The sequence below is a fragment of the Myiozetetes cayanensis genome, unplaced genomic scaffold (assembly GCF_022539395.1).
Source record: "Myiozetetes cayanensis isolate MyiCay16 unplaced genomic scaffold, myiCay2020 scf2-11, whole genome shotgun sequence".
NCBI lineage: Eukaryota > Metazoa > Chordata > Aves > Passeriformes > Tyrannidae > Myiozetetes > Myiozetetes cayanensis.
The window spans coordinates 38,582,688-38,603,810 of NW_026087411.1; the positions used below are offsets into that span (position 1 = coordinate 38,582,688).

General features: G+C 37.2%; 1 protein-coding gene across 6 annotated transcripts in view; it reads right to left on the reverse strand.

Annotated features, from left to right (window-relative positions):
* RYR2 (ryanodine receptor 2) overlaps positions 1-21,123 on the reverse strand; it is a 401,127-nt gene that overhangs the window by 350,817 nt on the left and 29,187 nt on the right. The window lies entirely within an intron of this gene.

Sequence of the window (21,123 nt, forward strand, 5' to 3'; positions counted from 1 at the left end):
GTACTGTGATGTAACTATGACTAGCAAAGTCACGTAGCTATGACTAATGAGCAAATAGGATGAAAGAAAACACGCAAACAAAGCAGGGTCTGTACACAAAAAATGTCATCTTCTCCCCCCGCCTGCTCTCATTTACTTTAATAGGGCTAATAAACAACTTCATACCTCCTTTCCACCCTGATGAACTTAGCTGCCATATGAAGTGTTTTCATATTGTGTATAATTTTCTTACATTATACAGTATTTTTCAGTCTACAGCTGTAGTTAACATTTATGTATATTGTTTACCAGAGTGTAGCCAGGTCTTTCATATTTTATAGTGAAAAAAGGAATATCTTCTGCATAGTTTGCTAAAGCATCATTTACTTCACCACTGTCTTGGTAAAAATCCTCCATTTACCATTATACTTTCACAAAAAATTAAATTACACTTACGAAGAAATAACAGAAAAAACTTCTACTGGCTGAATTAAACTGCATTATTGTAAGAAAAACTATGTTAAAAACTAAACTAGCAACTCAGTTATTTTCAGAATTCATCAATCCTTACTTCAAAATTGGTAGAGGCAAATTTGACCATTCAGAAATGTCTCTTGCACTACTGAAACTAACTAGCTAGAGTCTTGCCAATTACTGTTCTGATTTGTACATGCCTAATTCTCAGGCATGTGTATTCACTGTGTTTTACATCCAACTTAAAAAAACAAAAAAATGCATAAAGAAGGTCACTTCATAGACAACATGCAATACAGAAAGTATCTGGATACAGATTTCTCATCCATGCGAGTCTAGGTTCAAGATGTGGAAACTATTTATTAGAGAATCATGCTACTCCTAAGATATTCTCCATTTTATTTGTGAATTTAAGAGGCACAAAATTGGCATAAGTGGCATTCTTGAACATACAAGCCTTAATACACACAGATTTTACTTAACCTCCAACTTCCTTAATTATTTTGCTCCAGAATTCATACCTACTTCTAATAATATTCTGAAGAAGTCCTGTCTCATCATTAGTCTTCTGCCTCCCCTACGATCTCACTGGCACAGCACTGGAACTACTGAAACTAGTGATAAAGCAGCAAAGGTCAGCTTAGAAAAATGCCTTTTGAGTTTTTTTTTTTAATGACTACTAAAATCCCAACATTGACATGCTTTTCCTATGATGAAAAAATAAAGGCCTCAATACATTCCGTCCTGTGATCAAGTTCGCACATGTTTCTGAAAAATTTCAAAAACCTCTCACGTATTTACTTTTACACATAACCTAAAATACTATCAAAGATGATATCATTGAACAATCAGGGATTCTAGCTCAAAAAATACCACTGTACTAGGCATAGCAGAGAAACTCAATCCCAGAAGACTCAAATCTGCATATCAGATGGAACAAACATACAGATGGAGGTGAGGTGGGCCGAAAAGATGAACAGATCAAAGGGATGAATAAAAGAAAAACACTTCCATTGCATATCCACCCCCTCTCAAAGCTCAAAGGTAACACAAATGACTGTTTTTAAACCATCAACACATGCAACTTTCAGGTCAGAATTTTTCAACTATCATCCAATTTTATTTTTGCTTTGGAGAAAAATGCGGTCCTAAAATAAAAATAATAAGAGACTCATAGAATGGTTTGGGTTGGTCATCTAATCCAACCCTCTGCAATGAGCAGGGGTATCTTCAAATAGATCAGGTTGCTCAAAGCCCCATCCAGTCTGATCTTGAATGTTTCCACGGATGTGGCATCTACCGCATCTCTGGGCAACCTGGCACAGTGCTTCACCACACTTATATAAAAAACTTCTTCCTTCTTGCCTTAATAACAATAGTAAACAATCACAACACAAAAAAAAAAACTTTGATGTCACTTGAAAATCTTTCCATTTCCCTTGAGAGAGATGAAGACACTTCCTGCCCTCTCTGCTAGAGACACCCAAGGATGCTGGTTCCCAGCTGCAACCAACTGAACTGTCCTCCTCCCTCACCCAGTCTAAAGGACTCCTGGACTTCCCAGTGCCTTCTCACCACTTTCCAGGCAAAGATGCCAGGCTGGCAGCCTTCCTGCCTTTGGGCATTCTCTGCATTTTTCTGTCCATGGGGCTTCCAGATTTGCCAGACCACCAACCACATGTGGTGCCACACGGGCTTTTTCTGCCAGCTGCCTGGCCTTACAGCAAGGCACACAGACTCTGGGATTCTGTCCTTGGTTTCTCTGAATCCTGCTAGAACTCAAATTTCAAGTCACAATGAAAGCTACAAAATTTCAGCAATATCTCTTTCCCTCATGAAGGAAAACCCCAGTTCCCACATTGCTCTCACCCTCTTTCTGCGATGCAAAGAGAATGTTCAGACACTTTTGCTTTCTTACATGCTTCAAAAACAATGGAGAAGCATTTATGTAATCACAGAAACAGTGCTCTAATCCCCAGGTTCCAGACATCAGCCACTGATAGTCACTGCTATCTGACAGTCTGCAGTGTGCTTGTGAGCATCATGTGAGTGCTGGCAAGAGGCACCAGGTCTCTGCATCTTGCCAATGTGACCCTATGCTAGCTATCTTGTGACACTGTGCCACTGCAGTCAGAAACAGTCTTGTTATTTGGCTTCTCTGATACTTCTTTGCTATGTCTCGATTCTGTTTTTCTAGCAAAAAAATAATCTTTCTTTTTTGCTTTACTAGTTCAAAGTTGTCTATTTGTATTTTGTTTAATGTCTCTCTCATTCTTTAATTTCACTTTTTTATTGCATTCTGGAAGCAGAGCTCATCAGTGAAAGCTTAGATATTAAATATAAGCCTCCAGAAATTTGTTAAAACCTGCCCACACACATAGATGATTGTCCCTTCAAAAGGAGACTTTTGATATCCGTTATATTAATGGAAGTAAAAAGAATGTCTCCCTCTTTTTCTAAGAAACAGTGATGAGAGCCACAGCCAAGAGACAGTGTAGAGTAACTGAGTTTAATATCCAGGGGAAATAAACAAACAAAACCCCAAACAAAACACAAACAAAGAAACAAAAAAAGAGGAAAAAACCCACCCACAGAAAGAAATTAAAGCCTCCTGTCTTTTGGGGTGTTTGGGAAGTTTGGCTGCAAGTGTATGCATTTTTTGCATTGCAGCAGCTGCTCTTTTCATCTTGTCTACCACACTTTGACCTAATACTCATCTCTTTTCCCCCACTCCCTCAGAGTTAATCTAGTGAAGATTATAAAAGCAATGACAAGGATGTGCATCTTAATCTTTTTTTGGACAATATTGGGGAAAGGAGCTTAGAGATGAAGTTTTCTTAGTACAACAGAAAAGCAGTTTTAGACGATTTCCTTAGAAAAGGCTGAGCACATCAGATCTCACAAGCTAAGAGTAAATCCTGTCCACACATCTTAAGCACTGCTGGCATGACAGAGCTGTTTGACAGGGATGACAGGGAAGATTAAAGATTCTGCAGATGGCACTCTTTCCTCTGAATCAACATAGACATAATGCCCTGAAATAAACTTTCTGAGCTCTTAGCAGCAGTGTCATTTTTTAATGAAACATTAATAAGAAAAAGAGAGTACCATCTACTCTTAATAGGCAACATATGTTACCCGTCATGAGAGAAGAATAAATAACACTTGGGTAATGCTTAAACTCCCCCTTCACAAATTCCTTAGGTTATCACCAGTCTCCTCTATCACAACCCTTAAGTGCCAAGTTACATAACTGTACACTGTTCAATAGGTATTTATACAGCTGCTTTTTTTTCTTTTCTTGCACTCATATGGCTTGATAAACCTCTAGTCACAGCTAATAGTTACACATACTAAAGCAGCAGCAAACAAAATTCCATCACCTTTTAAGGACTACTAAATGGCATCCTTGTTAACAGGCTGAGAAGAGTTGCATTCAGCTAGCAATTGAATCCAACATACTGGGAATCGCTTACTGTTCTGTTGTTTCCTGGAGTCTGTCCTAAAGGCTCACTCTAATGTAACTCCTGAAGAGCAATATGGCAGAGGAATAGTTCTGGTAGGAAGAACAAGAATCTCTGCATTGTAGAGCTAGAATATCATCAGATTATATCATTTGTTCCTATTCTTATATAAGCTTAAGTAATGAGCTGTTAATCAAAATGATTTTAAAGTGTAACAGAATTTAAAAACCAAAACAAATCAAAAATAAACAAACAAAAGCAAAAAAACCAAACAAAAAACCACACTGAAAATATACTAACCTTAGATAACTGCATCCTTATAAAAAGCTCACACACAAAATGCTGACAATATAATCTGTGTAGTCTACATATAAAACATCACATTACTCATCTGATCTGTAAAAAAAATACAGAACATAATATTTACACTTTATTTAATCTCATACATTCAAAATAATTTTGTACAGACTATTACTCTGTTTCTCTTTCTGCTTTTCACTTTTGCGCATTTAAAATCAATTGAAAGTCGCTGGCATTTTGTCAATAATAAATTTTCAGGACATCCTAATTTATCAGTATATCAGTGTCTGAAAGCATAGCATAGTAATTTCATAGATATAGCAAATCCTTTGCCAACTACTGCCACATTATTATTATTATTATTATTATTACTACTACTACTACTAAAAGGAAGACCATGACTCAGGAGTAAGAAGCAAAACAACTGATATAAAGGAACCTCCAAAAATTATTTTAGAAAATTCTATTAAAGGCATATAGGACCTTACACCTGAAAGTCAAGAGTGAATTGAAAATCAACATTCTTCTTCAATAGGTCCAGTTCTGACATTTTCCATATACATAAATACATGTACATATATATCCATACAATCTATGGGATTTCTTCAAGGACTTCACAGCATCAAGGAGCTATGACACAGTGTGCTGTTTTTCCAGCCCTAGTCCCTGATACAAAACAAAGTCACTATGAATTCAGCATTATATTTTCTTTTTTCAAACTCTCCATGTTGGGTTAAGAGGGGAAGAACACAACTGGGGAGCTTAAAGAAAAGGAAAGGCTTAAATGGTCCACGTTTGCTCAGGGGCTGTCACTGCCTTGCATGAAGAAAGTTGCTTTTTGTCCTAGAGATGCTAAGGCCAAATTGGGCAAGGCATTCAAGAACACAAAAAGAAGGAAAGATGTCACTATACTATTTAGAGCTGTGAATTCGTTTCAGACTGAATATACCAGCCAGTTGGGTTTTTTTTCTCTAATAACTTTGTTGAAAGTACTCAATATATTGCAACTGTCAGAGTCAGCCACACATAGTAGTTTTTACAGAGGTTTGTGAGCCTGTGGTAGCTGAGGATGGGCTGCTTCCCAGACTGCCCTGAGGAAAGTTGTGTCATTTTGGTCCTGTGCATGTCCACGTGAAGTTTTTACTGCCCACAGGACAGCTACCTCAAACAACTTTGAGTGCATGAGCCCTGTGTCCATAGCACAGAGATACAATTTAAAAGGAGCAAAATACAGATTAAATAGCAATTTCCCAAAGAATGCAAGATTACAGAGAGAACGTCCTGCCTTCACTACAGAGCTTACAACAAAGAGTTTCATTATAAGATTTCCATAATAAGCAAATCAACTATTCCCCTACTAAATGAGGGAGCACAACCAAGACATGGATCATAAAATGGTTTGGGTCAGAGAGACCTAGAGATCATCTAGTTCCAACCACCTTGCCAGGGCATGGACACCTTCCCCTAGGTTGTTCAAAGACCAATCCAACCTGGCCTTGGAACACTTCCAGGGATGGAGCATCCAGAACTTCCTTGGTTCCAGTGCCTCCCCACCCTCACAGTAAAGACTTTCTATTGAATATCTAACCTAAACCTGACCTCTTTCAGTTTAAAGGCATTACCCTTTATCCTATCACTCCATGCCCTCTATGGTTCCTTGTATGAGGGACAAGGAAGTCCCTCTACAACTTCCTTGTATGCCCCCTTTAGGTACTAGAAAGCTGCTCTAAGGTCTCTCCAGAGTCTTCTCTTCACCAAATTTCGCACTTCCTGAACAACAGAGGCAAGAATTACAGAATAGTTCTCATCAGTGGCTTAATACAATGGTATTCATTTATTTTTTTTTCTACTGGAAATACCTTTCTTGACATATCCTACATTTTCATTTCCCTTCTTCATAGCTTCATTCCATTACTGGTTCATCGTGCGTCCCACAAAATAAGTGATTTACACGCCTTATGCTTGCTTCGCAAAAAATAAAGCATGCAATTTGAAATATTTCTTCTATATCTACACTACATATGCAAGTGTTGGTATGTAGTTCAAGATTTATTTTTGTTATTTTTATCATTAAAAAAAAAAAAGAGAGAGATACAATTTTCTTTTATGTGCAGTACAGTATAACTTCCCACTTCAAATGAGTACTTTTATTTTCTCCAACTATCAAAACTTTCAGCTTGTGACACCATTTACATTCCAGTCTGGAGCAAAAGGAAAATAATTGGAGTTATCATCTTGAATACACTCATAAATTGACTATTACTGGACACACAGTTAAGAAATCGCCAGATCAACTAGCAAGAAGCAACTTCAAGACTAAAAGTTTGAAACAAATGAACCATTTGGAGAGAAAATGTAGACTTCTAGTCTACAAAATAAAGCAACTCAGCACGATCAGTAAACCTCCCACTTTGTCCCTACAACTCATCAGCAAATGTATAAACAACATTGCTTCCAGTAACCTTCCTCCAGGAGAAAAGCCTTCAGTTGTTTAGTAGATTTTATTCTCCTTTAGGATATACAGCAGTTTTGGGAGTACAAGAACAGCCTTTAGGACTTTGGGAGACTAGGCAAGACCCAGGAAAGCTACTATATATCCAAACATCTGGGAGTTCTAGTCTAATAAATACATTGTACCAATGCTCTCCAAACTTTGCTCCTCTAAATTTAAAGTTCCATGCAACTCAATCAGCATTTTGCCAAAAATTCATGAATGTCAATAACAGCATTGCTTGACCTCCCAGGGCTTTAAAATAGAAATATGTAAAACATAATAGGCTACCAAAGGCCAGGCCCTGTTGTGGGTGTGTGGCTAAGTCTGGTGGCCAGGGCTCATCCCATCCCCCAGCCCCAGGCATTGAGTACCTGCCTGGGATCAGTCCAAAGCTGGTCTGGGATGTGTCCTACAGGTGGGCATGGTTCTGCATGGCCAATGGCTGGTGTAAGGTAAACGTATGCAGGTATTCTTTCCAAGAATACCACGGCAGTAGAAGGACTAAAAAAAATAAAAGGTTCATGTCAGAAGCAAGGACCACTTTTTTACAATGCAGCACATCAGATCTTTCATGGGCAAAAGGTAATGCCCCTCCTCCTTCAGGGCTTTTTGTATCTTCTCTCTCTGGCCCAAGGAGACCCTGTACATGTCTGCCAACATGTTATCTCTCTGCATACCAGAGAGCAAGGTTGAGAACTTCTCTTGCTGTGAGGGGTGGGGGGAGGAGAAGGGGAAGCACTGAAACTGCCTTTGAGAAAGAGCCACCACCTAGGAAGAAAGCCCTCCTAGGGAAAAAAGCTCTAACTTTCCCTTACAAATTCTTCTGGAAATTTATCTATTCCTACACTGGGCAGAGCAGGGCTGTGGAGACCTTGAGACTGGCCCCGCTGCAGCATTCCTGGGGCAGGGACCGAGGCTCCCGGAGAGCTGACACAGGGTCCAAGTACACAGGCAGGCTGGAAGGAAGGGGAGCCCTGAGACACTGTGCAGGGACAGTAATGTCTACAAGTGCCCTCAGGGTCCTTATAATGTGGTGGGTTTTTTCATGAAGCTAAACTCTTCCCAATATTCTCTTCTTCATAAGGTTTTCCTCTTGTTTTTGCAGTGTCGATTTCCCTCTAATGTAGTCTCTTTCCCATTCACACGGCTCCTACACAACACTGGCTGTGGAATCTCTGAAGGATCATTCCCCCTACCTTAGGTAGGGTTTCTTTATCTTTTTCATCCACTTCTTTATAGGAGAGAAAATCCTTCTACCTTATCTTCTTTCTACTCTGTTCTAGCCTTATCCTCAAAAGCCGTCCTCACTTATTGTCCTGGAACAACTTCCTCCAACTTTCGTTTTCCAGTTTCCGCTCACTTTCTTCCTCTTCCTATTGCTTCCTTTTTTCACCTGCACCTCATTCAAACAGTTTTCCTTTTCTCCAATCTCAACATTTGCCTGCTCTTCTCAACCTTGAGCCTGCTCCTCATCTCTGTCTCAACAATAATCTTCATCTTGATTTTATTCCTCTTTTTCCTTTCACTTTACTATCCACTTACAATATCATGCATTACAATGGCATCCAAAGTTCAGAGGCCATAAAGACAGGAAAAAGTTTGGATTCCTGGTCTTCTATGGATGTCTGGTCCCTTTTATTTCCAGTCCTCATTGAGAATCAGAGAGAAGTAGAACTAAAAGTGAGTTCCTCAGCTATGAACCTAAATCAATTGAACCAATAAATTTTCTAATTATTTTTTAAGTGAATGCACAGTTTTGCATTTTGGGTTTTCTGTGTTTTGCTTGTTAGTTTGTTTGTTTTAAAGGACAAGAGATACAAAAGAATTTCAGAAAGGGATCAATTATCCCCCTCAGAAGTTGGAAATAAACAAATATTTAGAAATTTAAAAGAAGTTATTGCAAATCAAGCAAATTCCAAAAACACAGAACTCAATAAAGTAAGTTCCTTCATATCACCATTACATTACTTTTACTATACATTCAAACATAATCTGGTCATCTTTCAACTGACACATCCTTGGAATTTTCTTCCCCACTCTTAACATTACAACTCATAAGTAGAGGCCACTGTATAGTAACATACATCTTTGTCATTTTCCTGGGATATTCAGTAAGTTCTCACACAAGGCATTATTTAATTAATTTTGTTCTCAAACACTATAAATTTTACTAATGATAAATAGTAAATACTTCAATAATAAATAGTAAAATATCATTTACTAATGATAGTTTACTAATGATGTTACATTGTTCTTTAGATCTTCTCACTACACTGTCACAGACATCCAGCAGGCGAGGGGGAGTGAAGCTGGAGGGAACAGTCCTGTAGGAGGGCAAGCTTTCAATAAGGAACAGAACATCGAACCAAGAGATCGGCTGCTTCTTTCTCTGAAAGTTTTTGCTGCCCTCTTAATGCATTTAGGACATACCTGACTACGTATCATACAAGCAGTGGCATGAGCACTATCACAAGCAAAACCTGGTTGCTACTGCACTCTCTGCTTTCACAGTAGTTGTATGCTAAGGGGCTTTAATTCAAGGTGCATTTGATTACTGAATGCAAATGTTGCCAAGGGGATACTTACTTCTCCCTTTGTATTTTAAAGGGGCTAATCCAAGGCTTTCTCTTATTCAAACAGTCATTTCATAATCCTCAAATGACCTTACAGCTTTACAGCTTTGCCTGACACACTTTTTTCAAGCATCATGTGACATTACACTGAGCCTAACTTCTCCTAATGTTCCATAGTGAACAAGTTCTGACTGGAAGATATGGCAATTCTGATGGAAACTTAGGGTAAGAAATCACTTTGATGAAGATCTTAGAAACAGTTGGATCATTGCAGTCTGGGGAGAAAAAAATTCCTAGTGAGTCAATTGCTCAATGAACAAGGGTTAAACTTCTTATTACAATTTTTTAATTAACATCCCTCTTATTAATGGTGACAAACTACAAATCCTGATTTCCCAAATTTCAGTATATATGTTATGCAAGTATATTTCTGTTGAAGTATTGTAGCACATGCACAGAAGACACTTAAAATGTTTAAGTTTTCCAAAGCTATAGAAGTCATGAATGCCAAACTTCCTACTGCTTACTCTTTAGTGCAAAGAAAGTAAAAACATAATGTATTCTGATTATATTACAGAGATTTTTAAAATACAAAATAAGACCCTTCTTTGAAGGACCTTGGACACAATCCCTTGAGCCTACAGAGATAGGCCCTGTAGAAATCAATCTTTTTTCAATTGCAAATGTTCTTTTCCATTTAGCTGTACTGATTTTCAGAGTGTCAAGAACATGGTTGAAGCTGAGCAAAGGCCCTCCAGGCTAAGAACTTCACATTTATCTGTGCATTGGCATCAGTCCCTTGACTTGAGCGGAGGTCCTGAATGTTGCAATTAAAGAGAAGCTGGGGACTATGATGAAGGCAGAGAATTACTGGAAGTATTCTTAAGGGAAACAATCCCAAACTAGCCTGGCAAGGAGCCTTGCCTCTCCCACCAGGAATGCAGCAAGATGAAAGACGCTGACAGAACTTGCCGACACAGCTGTAAGGAGAAACAGCAATGAATTTAGTCCTATGTGGCACTTTAAAAGAGAGGTGAAAAGAAGCTATGTCATGATCTAGTCTTTTTGTCTGAAATGGAAAAACAGGTAGGTTTGAAAGAAAAAAAATTAAACTGGTCTAGTGAATGCATTTCTGATCAAGCTCTGAGTTTGATTCTCTTTTCAGCTTTAGACCACTCAGGTCACAGAGGGGCTCTCCCTGCTCAAGAGAACAGTTGCCTGCAGTACAATAGCACTAAGAAATAAAAAGTCATGGGAGAAGGCAACCACAGGAAGTATTAAAAAAGGAAAGAGGGAAGATGATGATCACTCTACCACATTAAGATACTTAAGACAGCTAATCTTAAGAAATTTAAGAAGTGAATATATGCCACATTTATGTAGCAGATATATCTGAATCCACCATATACACTGTGCAGAACATCAAACCGTTTAACTGAATGAACACTTTGAATAATAACCATAAACATCTCTGTCAAGATTTCTCATCCCAGAAATACCATATATCTAACTCCAATAGATGATTCTGCCTTTTTCAAAAGCCACACTTTGCTTCTTGGACAATTTAGGCTTCAGAGACCCAGTGTATAATGAAAGTCAAAGTAAAATGTTCCTTGTGAGGCTTTCAAGTGACAGTGTTCTTGCTTATATATCTAATGTCAACATGGAGGGAACAGAACAGAAACAGATTCAGGTTTAATTAATAAAACAGAAACAATTCTCTTTAGGGTCTTTCATTTTCACTAGAAATCTTTGATTGTAGTTGGTTGAATGCAAATTCAATATATCTGAGTATAATAAAGAAGGACAAGGCCCTCTGGCAGATGACATTGCCGTAATTAAGACTCCATACAACCTAGTAACAGATGCAATTATTAATATATGCAATTGTGCATTACCACCAGGAAGGTTTTAATGCAATACAAAGTTTTTACACAAAAGTGACAGTGAAAATAAAGAAAAATAAAATAAAAAAAACCCACATACAAAAACCCCCAAATAAACAAATAAACCAAAAATACAAAACAAAACAAAACAAAAAAAAACACCACACAAAAAAACCCCACCATTTTTCAGAAAACTTTGAATAATGGCAGAATAACCCATATGAACAGAAATTGCATAGAATAAACCTCTGGTACAACTGCTGAATTCAGAGAAACAGATAGAAGAAGAAACAATTTAAGCCTCCATATACCCAGAAAAGGAGAGGGTCTGTTTACTGTCATGGCTGCTTTTTCAGTTTGAAATACCTAGCTATAGGGTTGAATATCTTTGTGACAAAGTGGACCTTTGAATGGGCTGCCCAGGGAGGCAGTGCAGTCACCATTCCTAGAGTGTTCAAGGAAGACGAAAGACTGGACCTGGCACTTAGTGCCATGGTCCAGTTGACAAGATGGTGATAGGTCAAAGGTTGGACTCAATGATCTCAGAGGTCTTTTGCAACCTCATCGATTCTGTGATCCTGTGAAAAGGCTTCACAAAACATCCCCAATGGCTGAGCACATCGCAGAGCTGCACAAAGGCCACAAATTTCCTTGTCTGTCATCACTAATTATAGTTATTCTTCCACTGCCCCCACCTTCCACTTCTACTACCTGTCTGGGCAGAAAACACGACAATGCCATGGGAGCATGCTGACACCAATATTAACTAAATCTTACCATTATGTTCAATCTATATTTTTCTAACTAAAATGGAATACAGGCCTGCCAAGAGGATTATAAAGCAGTGAAATGGCTGCTGCACTGCAGATAAGAGTATGCTACCTGCCAGGAGACTTGCGTTTACAGAAGCCAAGGTAAATAACATATTTCCTAACCTAATAATGTAGCCCATTGCTTCAGACAAAGTTACCTCCTGATCTCATGTATATAATATATATATATATATATGCATACACAGACACATACATTACCAGATGCACCAGAGGTCTTAGCTGTTGTCAGAGAAAAAAATGTTACAGGAGAAATGTTTACATCAGACTTCAAAAAACAGTGCAAGTACAAGGCACAAGAGTCTCAACTATTCTATCAATGCATTTCTAGGACAGATACTTTCTTCCACCCTTTTACTGTCTTGAGCTTTCCACCACCAGACAGCTAACAATACATCAAATCTGCCATCGGCATGACTTCAGTGGATGCAATTCAAAACAAAATATGCACTGCCTTTATATCACTACAGTAATAAAGTTCTGACATATCACACACTAAACAAATGTATTGACTCAGTATATTTGTTGTGGGGACCTAAAGTTCTCAATCTGCATAATCCATAAAAATGGAAGAAATCAGCAAAATTTTGAAATCAAAATATTGCTATTAGTTTAAAATTCATCAATAAAAATAAAATAACTCTTCTTAACCTCTAAAACTCTTCCCAGCTTCTTACAGAAACACTAAAAGAACTATAATGAATGAGAGAATTACTGACTATGTCGGGAAAACAAACAACTTCTATTATACAATTCATGTATCAGTAAGAGATGTTTTGTGGCTTAGAGTAAATTCAGGAATACTTGAATACTGCTTTTGGACTCACTGTAATGGCAATGATGGAAACAAAACAAATCCCACCAACACATTCAGCAAGATACTTAAAACAAAATAATCATAACCTTTCCTGGTGTTTCTCATGGCTCGTCATTAATTACTCAGAATCCTAACACCTTGCTATCTTGACCAAAGTTCAGTTCACCACTCAGATGGTGTTCCTCTAGGAAACTGAGATAAACTGTAGCATGTCTGCTATTTGTGAGCCTGGAAATTCTCTAGAACCACTTACTATTTTTAAACACATTCTTTAGATGGAACATTTTGGTATGCTGTAATTTTTTCCCTAATGAAAAGCAGTATCCAACACATTCTGTCATGAACTCACATGAATTGTTCCTTTGTGACAATGCCATCATGAAATACAGAGCCATATATTGCTAGATTATACATAGTTCTTGGTGAAAGTCTAGGAAGAGTGGCCAAAGAACCACAATACAGCCTACACTTGGGAGAAAAACTAATGAGTACTTGAACAGTGAGCTCCTGAAGAGACTCAAAACCAAACAGCATTTGGCTTTGCCTATAGCTGCTTCATAGGTATTTAGATAACAGTGAGTGATTCATATTTTTTTATCTCCCACAGTATCAATACACACGTTGTAGACCCTGCCCATCTGAAGAAGAGTAATTACACTGTAGATTAAACCTTATGAATTCACGGAAAAACATACATTAAAAAAGAACTGCATGACCTTGTTGAAAAGGCGCAGATCTGACAAAGCATAGTAACACAGGTCAACTGGCCAAGCAGAAATAAAAACGGTGGTGGCTGCTACTGCTGTAGTCCAGCAGCAGGTAGGAGTCACCACATGCCCAGACTCAGAACATAATTAACAGAGGGCACTCAGTACTTGGTCACAGCATATTATGATATTAAGCCTAACAGATCTTCATCAATTCACTCTGCCAACTAACGTCTTCTCTGAGTTCAGCTTCCTCAGCTTTAATCCAGCTCACTCTCATCTGCATGCCAGTCTCATCCAACACACAGCAATTTTGCTGACTGATCTGGCTACAGCACAGGAGTGTCATAAAAACTACGTTGCATCTGCTTCCTAAACTTCTCATCAGCACAAGGCACATACACATTAGAAGTGGACAGTAGGAACATGTAAAGATTGACAGAAGATTTCCAGTACTCTTCCTGACTTATGACAACCAGAGCAGGAAGGTAGCAGTGAGGAATGGAACTGGTGTTTCCCTAGGATTTGCAGCACTACGTGCAGCCAGAGATCCATTTAAAGCAAAACACCTGAAGCTGTATTCTTTGCCTCTTTCGAAAGCTATCTTCTGATTTTGGAGTCCCCTGAAATAGTTTATTATGACCAAAGAACAAACACAAAATTTAAACATTTCAAAATGAGATGCTGACATTTTCCATCCTGGGGGAAAAGGTACCTCCTAGTCCCGGTCCCTACTCTCCACTTCCAAACCCGGCAAATATTAATCAGAAAAAATCAGTCTCAGATTACAGGCCTGGCTGACTTAAATATTTTAATCACTACTAAGCTTACACACGTAAAACCCTGCATTCTGCTTCAAGCTTGCCTACCCATAATTTAACCTGCTCAATGTCATTCCCAGAAGCGATAAGATTATTTTACTTCACAAAAGCAATGCTGCATGAAGACATTTAGTGTTGTCTTGTCCCTGACTGTCCCTTGTCTTTACTGAAACCTGATATAAAGAAGGGAATGAATTCTGCAAACAATCCATAAATAATTTTATGATGGGATTTGAAAAAACAGCATATTACTGAAAGGATATAATACCCAGATAGTGACTTAATGCTATTATTTTAGACCTAAGGCTGGACAAAGTAATCCGTCAGTGAAAATATACCTGCATCCACAGTAGATTTCTAGGCCTTTATGTGACTTTGGGAGCTAACAGAAACTAACAGGTTTTATCTCTATAATGCCGTTTAAACAGATGCAAACTGCAGAATCAAAAATTTGTAGATCCAGTTGGTTAATAGCTTCATTCTATTAAGAAAGAGTGGAGCTCTCATTAGCCTGCCATTGTTTTCTGTTCTGAAAGAAATGAGCAGTATAATTTGGATGTAATCACACTGGAATCACTTCAGCATTTCTCAACTCATTTTTCATCCCTATTGTACAACAGTCATTAGGGTGTAAATGCATTAACATTTACCTTTTGCTAATCAGCAAGCAGCCCTCTCTCAGAACAGAGCTGTCTTTTCATAGAGTCATATAGAATCATTATAATTACATCAATTCAAGAAAGCACTGAAGTGCAGCCTCGCTTGAAACGTACCTCAAAATTACTGGGCCTTGAGTAAGATTCTAAATGTTTTTCAGAATCAAGAAACAAAGTTCCTAAAGAAAACATCAGCTTACAAAAAAAAAAAAAAAAACAAAAAAAACCAACCACAAAAAAAACAGACCCACAACAGATTTGAATGACAGAAGCAGCACAATGTCTTCTGTAGGTCCTTCAGAGAACCACTGGCCTACTCAAGTGGTTTTGAAATTCAGACACCAAAGTGTGACGCTAGGAATTTTATCTCAATCTCCCATTTTGGAAAAATTTGATGGACAGTTTTAAATAATACAGTGGATCAATATCAGTAGTGAACAGATCTGACTGCTTTGGATTCCAAAAATACTCTTGCAGAAAAATTAATTCAGATTATTTCTTTTAGGCATCACAATTACACATTAATTTGAAAAGAACTTCAATAATTGCTTGACATTGTTCTCAGTGTACTAGATAGGACCATATCAACTATTTCCAAAAAAAATCAAGTTCATGTCCTAGATTATTTATCTTATATACATAACACACATGAACCTTAGATTATGTATCTAAGTAAATGCACTAGCTATGCTGTATAATACTTTTCATATTTTTTCCAATTTGATCATCTGTAAGAAAAATTTCTTTTAAATTACAAAAACCCCAAACAAAAACAACAAACAAACAATAACCTAAACCATAACTAACCTTTCTATCTGAAAGACTGTCTGCATTTTATTAGATCAATTGAATGCTACCTAGCTTTCTTAAATTTTCAAAACAGCAGACAAAGAAGAGATAAATCCATTTCTAAGCAAAACCACAAGTATTTTACTTGTGGCAGAAACATACATGATCCAAAATATTTGTATAAGTACTAGAATGCCCAGAAGTAACAGGTGTTTGCTATTGCCTTGTTCTTGCTCAGGCTATTTCTCTTAAATGACCCTTTGAGTTTTCTTCCAGCCCATCATGCCATATTTGTAAAGGATGAAGGAAGACTTCATATTTAAGTTTCACTTTCTATTTAACACCCAGAGTACTCACAAAAAAAGTTTTTCAATTCTGAGGTTTCTTCTTACCACAGTACTTTGGAAGATCAAAATACATATCCTTCACCAAGAACTAAGAAACCTTCCAATCATTTCTTCTTTCTTGGACAGATCCACATGCAGATTGCTGTTTAAGTCAACTGTTCATTACGTTCACTGCTGTTTCTGCTACACTTTCTCCATCAGACAGAGATGTTGGACAGATTCAATAACTGTAAATCCCAGAAAGGACAACTAACTCTTTACTGCCAAAAGGGATTTGACTAGACTTGTACTGCAGAGATTTGCAGTCTGTTTCATCAAATATTCAGTATAGTAAAGCTTCCAAAGGTCTTACCTGCAGCTCTTTCTTTCTCCCCTCCTCCCCAGCTGCAACTACCTGTCTTTCAAAGCTCTGACAGAGCTTTTATTAATGTTTGTTACATTTTCTTGTTGGGCACCTAGGAAAGAAGTTCACTGTCTGACTACTTCTAATGCTCAACGCCTGCAAAATGGCAGAAAAAGAGAGCAATTCTAATGCATACCAATTTCTGTACTGCAGTTTTGTCAAAGCACTACTGGAATTTATATGGCAAGCAAAGCTTTAATAAAGGATTAAAAAGTTATTTATCTGATTTTTAAATACAGTTTAAATACTGAGGCTGCATGTATGACATCAGAAAATGTTAGAATAGCCTTTCTTAATACCTTGAGTAGTGGAATTAATTCTTCCTGGTAATTAAGAAGTAGCATTAGTTGGTCCACAATCACCTTGACACAGCCCTCTGATGGAATTCTCATGTGAAGCCATGCATACATTATATGTTTATGCATACTCGATAGGTTCATCATTCTAAAGATATCCTTATATTAGTTTGTGTATACTGTCTGTAATGCTATTTTGTAGTTAACTTTCAGAACGTTATCGAAATTATTAGAAATGTACTCACACAACAGGGAAAATTTTTCACAAGCCCCCCTGAGAAAGATAAGGTTTAGTCTTCAGGTCCAGGGCTGAAGTCTACAGAAACTGTATAGGTGCAGTGTCACTTCATTAATTACATTTTTCTTATGAAATAAGTATCTCACAAGAATATACAAAAGAATGTTTTTATTCAATTTATTGTGGAGACACGTCAGATCTAAGAATGATTGATATTAATTCTAGGTTTCCATTCCCAGTTTTTTAAGTCTATTCATGTTCCTGCTTTTTACTTTCCAGTGGCATGCAATTTTAGACTAATAAACTCCAAAAATAATAAGATGCCATTGGTGACAATTTTTTTTTTTTGAAAAGTAAATTACTAGATTCAAGATTGACTTTCACATCACTGTGCAAATAAATATTTTAACCCATCTCCATAATGACAGCATCAGCTAAGAAATTACAGTACTTTGATGTTTTGCAGATTTTAAAGCTGTAGCTACACTCAGCTGTACCTTCCAAATGATTTTATAAACAAGTGAGTTTTAACTCGTTTCTACCCTTAAGATTCTCATATGAAGTCCTCATTTGGATACTGATTTTATTCCATCTTGCTGCGTGGATTTTAAAAAGATGTGGGAGAACTCAGGATGAAAAGTTACATCCTTCAGGTGAAGCAGAATGCAGGCAAGTAAAATACTACTTGATTGCCAGAACATAACGACTGCTTCGATTGCCCTCCCAGCACCCACTGTGACACACATCTGTGCTTCTGCTGCCTACGCACATGTATTATATGCTATGTAACATATTTCCTCCGTGGTACTGAAAGCAGAAGCATTTCTCTTTCTTCCTGCCCTTTTTTTTAAAAAAGAAAGGAAATCAATACAAGCAAATTATGAACTTAATCAGGTTTTGCAAGGAACTTTATCCTTCGGAATTTTCACCAATAACAAATTACATTAGTTTGCCACAAGGTCTAGAAAATGAACTACGGGAAGGAAAAGGTGTCTTAATTATAAGTGAACAGATTCCTGACAAACTCATGTATCAGAGATACCATGGATGTATGGTAAGATTTGCTCCAATATAGTCATGCAATCAAAACACAAACTCAGCTTTATTTCCTAATTTATTGTATAAATACTTTCAGAGGTCACCAAATGGCTGGAAGAAAACTTACACGTTTCTACATCAAAACCACAATGTCTGTAAGTAAAATCATTTCAAAGGGCCACAGACGCCAGTTATGTCAGCTTTCTCACTCTGTAACAAACTTTGAAAATTATTTCATTTTCTCAAAATATTTATTTTTAAGTAAAAAAAGTAATCCTTTCTACTGTGAAAATATCAATTATTTTTAAAAAGGAGTAGACATTTAGCGTCCATTTTACTGTTTGACATTTGTGATAATTTTTTGATGCAATGCTAAGGAATGTCATGCAAGTATATTTGTTTCAAATTAAATCTCTTGAAAAAAATTGTAAATTCCAAACCAAATTTATTCTGCTGAAATCGATATCCAGGTAAAACAAAAGTACAGTAACAATGAGAAGACTATCTCATTGTGCCAGTGGTATGTTCTCTGCTTGGTCATTCTAAACCTGGAAACAATCTAGGCAAAACATATTAGAACAACTATTTCCTACATTCTTGAAAATTTTCTGATAGGGATGGTATCTGAACTAATATTAATGCTAACCATCCTACTTATAAGATAGAATTCTATGTTCTAGCTTAATGAGATAAAATACATAATTACCTACTTTTTTTACAACTTCAGCAGCATAGGAATCAAGTGAGGCAGAAGCCATCTGAAAATTTCACCCAGAAAAACAACACCAGCTTGTTTAAGTGCCCAGGCTCGCAAAAAGTCCTGTAGATCTTTCCGCTGCTGACAGCGACAGCAGCTTCTCTCCTTCAGTCCTCTCTTGCAGCCTGAGTAGCCAGCTGGACTCAAACCCAGGACAGAAACAGGTGGTAAATTAAGGGACCTGCTTCTCTTAACGGGAGGATGAGTTAGTGTCTAGCAGTTAACAGTGCTAAAGAACAGATGAAGAGTGTGGAATCTAGCTCTCTCTATAAACCCCTATAACACTTCACAGTGAGGGAGCTCTGCTTTTACAATTCCTTCAGGGTTGACCATTAAGAAAAACAACATAAAAACACCATCTGAACAAATTAAATAACAGTTAATTCAACAGCTACTTAACATGGAGAGGGTTTCCCCCATTACTTACTGAACAAAGAACTCACCTGTCCATCTTAAAAATCATTTGACTACTCATAACTGCAGCTTACTCTGTGGTAAACTCTAAGTTTTCCTTAGTTCTGATTTAGTATTATCTCCTCCTTAAATTTAGTATCTTTAATTCATTTTATTCTGTCTAAAATGTGAATTGCATGCTCTAAAGATCAATAACTAGGCTTTTTTTTTTTTCTTTTAAATGAATCACCTAAGCACAAAGGGGGCCCACATCTTACACTGAGGTTCCCAGCAGTTACCATATTAGAGAGAGTAATTCTCTCTACATTCCAGATGGCAAGTATCCCAATGACAGCCAGAGTCCTTTTAACCAGCACACTAGGGTGAATATAATGATCCTCTTGGGAAGCATTTCCTGTAAAATTTTGAGAAGTTGGCAGATGGAAGAGAAGATTTTAAGACTAACTTTTCTACAAGAGTCAATTTGGAAGAATTAGAGGTGCTATGAAAGCAAGCTCTCTGGAGGTAGGGAATTTCTAAAGACCTCTTCCAAGAGACAGTCAAAGTAGCCAGGAGTTGGTGGGAAAAAAATTAATCTATACATTCTTCTACATTGCCCTGGCATTCTTTTTTTTTCACCTGGTATGTTACTGGGTAAATAGAACAGTTTTTAAATTTGAGAGTTTTATCTCAAGCACCTAGGAGGAAGACCTAAGTTAGCTGAATAGAAAGAATGCCTGTAATACTTACTGTTTAACCTATCAATCTGTCATTCAGCATAAACGTTGCTACAATACACAACGAAATTTTCCTGCATGAAAATGTGTGGAATAGAAAGCAGAGAAAATATTCTCAAAAAATCCCCATCTATATCTTGGGAAGTCACCTAGAAGAAAAAAAAAAGTACACCATGGATCAAGGAGCTGAAGTCTTCAATTCCATCTAATTTACTGAGCTTCCCCTTACACAAACCTGGACCACATGTTCTTGAAGATAAAGATGCTAAGCACTGTTATAAGAGACAATGCAGAGGGGCCCTACCCAAAGGCCTGAACAGATCACCCAATGTTTCTATGTTTCCACACACCTCAAATCTCACTTGGCACACGTACCAAATTTGACTCCATCTCTGTAAGTCCATTGCTCCATAAACCAGTACATGTACTACACTCTTCCATATCCTTTATATAGATTTAATCCCAATCTGTGTTAGAAATAAATTTGATAATTTTCTTCATTATGTTAGCAATGCTAGACACTAACAAAATGCTTCTACATGCTCATTTTCTTCATCCATACCGTTTCTTAGAAAACATTAGAGCAAAGTCTGCCTCTGAATATGGCAGACTTTGCATGTTATTTGCAGCAAATGTTTAACGTGCTTTAGTTAGTACAAAACTCACCACAATTTAAAAATTAAAAAAAAAATTTCTTTTCTCTGACATAGCATAGGTATAACCTACTGAAACTTTTCGTTTTCTGTGAGGGCTATAAATCTAACTGCTGAATGCCTACCTGGCAATATTAGAAAATACTGGGAAAGTTACTCCACGGTTCTCTAGTACCAGGAATGGGAAATACAAACACTATTTCATACACCAGATGTAAGAAAATGTAGCTACTTGTAGAAAAAAGATACAAATCTTGAATCCCTGATATCTTGCATCCTATATTACGTAATTTGCAATTGTACAAAATAAGCAAAAGCTCTTACACACTTATTCTATACTCACTTTCTGTTATGCTAATACCTCCAGCAAAGTGAAAGGGAATGAAATAAATTAATTTTTTTAAAATTAATTTTACATTGCCAAATGCACATGGAGATGCAATTCCAATAAGTGTCTTTATTTCTCAAGGT